At 38.6% G+C, this 3,744-nt stretch overlaps 1 long non-coding RNA gene across 1 annotated transcript; it reads left to right on the top strand.

The window, feature by feature from the left end:
- Positions 1–541: 541 nt before the first annotated feature.
- Positions 542–3,431, top strand: LOC141646045 (uncharacterized). The gene is made up of 3 exons (XR_012545304.1): positions 542–610; positions 704–776; positions 3,147–3,431. It is a non-coding gene; the product is annotated as an uncharacterized LOC141646045 (long non-coding RNA).
- The last annotated feature ends 313 nt before the right edge of the window (positions 3,432–3,744 follow it).

Below are 3,744 nucleotides of genomic sequence, written 5' to 3'. Positions count from 1 at the left end.
ATTCAATTTAATTAATTTTATGTCAAACACGGTTTTTATAAACGTATTATATAAAAGCTTGTTTATATAAAAATACGTACGATTAAATTATATTTTTGAGGCGTAAATTATATAAGAATAAATGTATACGTATTTTTGGTCGGATAGTAATAATAAGGACTGTAATGATAATAATTCCCGTCTCAAGATCCGTCTAGCTATAGACCGTCACATTTCACTTTGTACATGCTTTAATCCGGACCAATCAGAATTCGACAACACGTCACACCCACCTAACATCCTACACTCTACTTTTAAAAATATCTCTTTTTATAAATTATTATTATTAATATTAATATTATTATTATTATTATATATTATTATATAATGATTGCAGATATTTTGTTGTGGTTGTATAAGTTGTATAACCCGTCCCCACTCCCCTGCCTTTACCTCTTTCTTTCTTCTTCGTCCTTTTCTCATTTTCAACAAACAGCGACAACAGCAACAAAACACAGAGAACCAACGCCATTTTCATCTACCTTCAACCCAAGATCTCTCCCTTATTTCTCAACCATTCCTCTTAATTTTTGTACCATTCTTCTCCTTATTTCCTTCTTCATCTTTTGAGGTAAGAAAGTATTGTTTTTGTGGTGGTTTCAGTTTGACCCGTCTCATGAAAGTTCTGATTTTTAGCTCTTTTATCTCGTTTTCTTTCCTCTAGTTTAAGAATCTGAAGAACCGGTGAGAAGCTCATACTTTTTAGACGTTTTCTCGGAGTTTTGAAGGAGTTAAAGGTAACGGTGATAGGTTACTCGACAAAAATGTCGAAATTCCGTCTTATGTGTTATTTTCATGCCCTTGTTTGATAAAGTATGATTCTTTATGATTTTTTTTCATGTATGCGGTTGATTTTGGAGTGTTTGTGGTCAGTTTACATGGTTGTGGGATGTTTTCCTATGGCTTAGTTTTCAGTTATACAACCGGTTAAGAACTTCGAGCGTGGTGTTACTTGTCTCCTCTTCATGTAATTGCGTGTTTTCTTGCTGGAATTTCTGGGTTGTCCATGGCAGAAATTTGGCGATGTTCAATTCATTTTTTTTTAAGCCTGCTCACTCCCGTTTTAACTTGCCTTCATTGTACGTCTCGAGTTTGTTCTAAAATAGGCTGCTGGAACTCGGCTATGTGCTGTACATTTGATGTTTTGCTGCTGTTTTGGGGAGGGACAAATCAGTCACTCGAAATGGTTTTTGTGCACATTTTATTCATGTTAGGATCGTCACATGTACACTTGATTTCCCCGCTTTAATCTCGTCTTAAAACGGAGTTGTAAAGAGAGCTTTAAAATACGGCTTTAAATTGTTCCATGCTAGTTTCAAACTCTATTTTGAGACGAATTAAACGGTCTCTCGGGTCTGTTTTTCTTACTTCATTCTCATGCTAAAGTCGCCCATGTATACTTATTGTTTCTCCATCTTGAAAACTCGATTTTGGTATGATTGGTGCCCTGTTTTGGATGCCGAGTCTGGCACGGCATGCTCCCTATTTTGGGACTGTTTGTGCGGGTGAAAGATGGTGTGAAGGATGTGTTTTGGGCCGCGGATATGGACTGACCATGGGTGGTAGTGGCCACGACATGGCTGTGAGTTGAATGGCCTCTTCCATGGCTTGGTTTTGTCGAGTCGTAGTCGGGCAAGTTCGTTCCATATCCCGTAGTCCCACAGTCCCCCTTTATTATGTTTTATTTATACTTAGACAATCCTTTATGAATCATTCTTCGTGGGCTTGAATTATTGTATCATTTGGGTTTCATTTCTTGCAACCTTTAGACTCGGTTTTTAATTCTTGTTGGACTCACTTACATGCGTCATTGGACTCTTTTGGTTGGTGGGTTTGGGCTCACCACCATTAAATTGGTGGGCTTACCACAATTTAAAGGTTGGGCCCATCTTGCCTCTTGTATGGAAATTTTGTGTGCCTTCCGTGAATTTTCACATGACGTAAATTACTCATTACCTCTCATTATATTTTATTTAACCGGCATGTTAAATTATAAAATGGAACATTCATTAATATAATACAAGTATGAGATATTTATTATAAGAACTTGTAAGAGTCACATTCTTGATAATGCCTTGTATTGTTCTGCTGTGAGAGTCTGGGTCCTATCGGATACTAGGGGTGAGCTATAAGCCCTCTAGTTGCGATATGATCGTCGGGATTGATGTTCCCATCCGTACTCATGGTGAGATGCAAGCCATGAGTATGAATGTGACATTAAAGATCCCGTGTCATATGATGTTTGCATGATCATTCTTACTCTTATTCTGACTCAAGTGTGACGTTTTACATTGTGTGACGACTTGACTTTCCTTTTTACCCCTTTCGGACCTTTGGTTACGAATGTATGCCATGTTTCCGGATTGGGTTATCTTTCCTCTTTCGGACCTTTGGTTACGAGTGTGTGCCATGTTTCCGGATTGGATTATCTTTCCTCTTTCGGACCTTTGGTTACGAGTGTGTGCCATGTTTCCGGATTAGGATATCCTTCCGCCTTTCTTCGGACCTTTGGTTACGAGTGTGTGCCATGTTTCCGATTAGAGGTTACTCGACCTTTGGTTACGAGTGTGTGCCATGTTTCGAGTCTTGGATACGATTGGTATATCGTATGTCGAATCGGGTGACGTCCATCCCGAGAGTCTGGATCCAGGTTTAGACTAGGACCGTATTATGATCGTCGTCCTACCAGGAGGTTGGAGTCTAGGATGTAGTCTTGTGTGTGGTATCTCGGACATGCTTTAAAGGTAGCCTCTGAGTCGGATACTCCGTCTACACTTTGTGTCGGTCTTACACTTGTTGAGTCGTGTCAATATGAGTTGGTTGACTTTATTGTTCTATGTCGTTGATTGCATACTTATTCTGATGTATCATGCCTATTCTATCAAGAAAGTACCATGTCTATCTCATCATGATTTTCATTATATCTCCTTGTTCCCTATTTGTTCATACATGTTGCATGAATCTCCTTGTTCTTTACTGTTCATATACGATGCATGATTTATATGTTTAATTAAGTGGTTGTTTACTTGCATTTCGACATATTGTGGCTGGGAGAACCTTGAGTTACTCCCCACTGACTGTGGCGTTCATGTTTACATGAATGACAGGTTGTGAAGATGCTTACGTGGGGAAGACGTGTGGGCTAGCGAGAACTAAACCCTTGGACCTTAGTTTGCTAGTTTAGAAACACCTTATTTGTTTATTCGTGGGATATCTTTTCCCCGCTTTCTAGACTTGGGTTGTAATAACCTAAATCTGTCTATCGTAGTACTTGTTTCATTTCGTTTTTGGCACCCGCGTTTTAATCTTTAACTAGTAATCTAAAAGTTTTTAAAATTTCACAAATTTCCGCTTTAATTTATTAGTTATGTTTCCGCGTTATCGCGGGGTGTCACATTTCAAACCCCCATTAGTGACATTAGACAGATAGAATAGACAAGTAGATAGTAAACCGCCTCCATGTGGAGATCGACCCTACTTACCGCTGACTTCTGTTAGTTGTACTTAGGTATTTTATATTTGGTACGAAACGACAGTATCATTCACATGTTATTGTTTTAAACAAATTGCTTAAACATTACATTTTTGGCACTTAGGTTCAGTTATTGGCATCCGTGATACTAAAGATGAATTCTTGAGGCAAGCCTTCCGAAGAAGAATTGAAGATGATGGAGGATATCATTAAAGGGGGGGTAAGGTACAACA

Source organism: Silene latifolia, chromosome 3, assembly GCF_048544455.1.
Source record: "Silene latifolia isolate original U9 population chromosome 3, ASM4854445v1, whole genome shotgun sequence".
In the NCBI taxonomy this organism is placed as follows: domain Eukaryota; kingdom Viridiplantae; phylum Streptophyta; class Magnoliopsida; order Caryophyllales; family Caryophyllaceae; genus Silene; species Silene latifolia.
The sequence above is the reverse complement of the archived record's forward strand: the minus strand, read 5'-3'. Positions and strand labels throughout refer to the sequence as shown.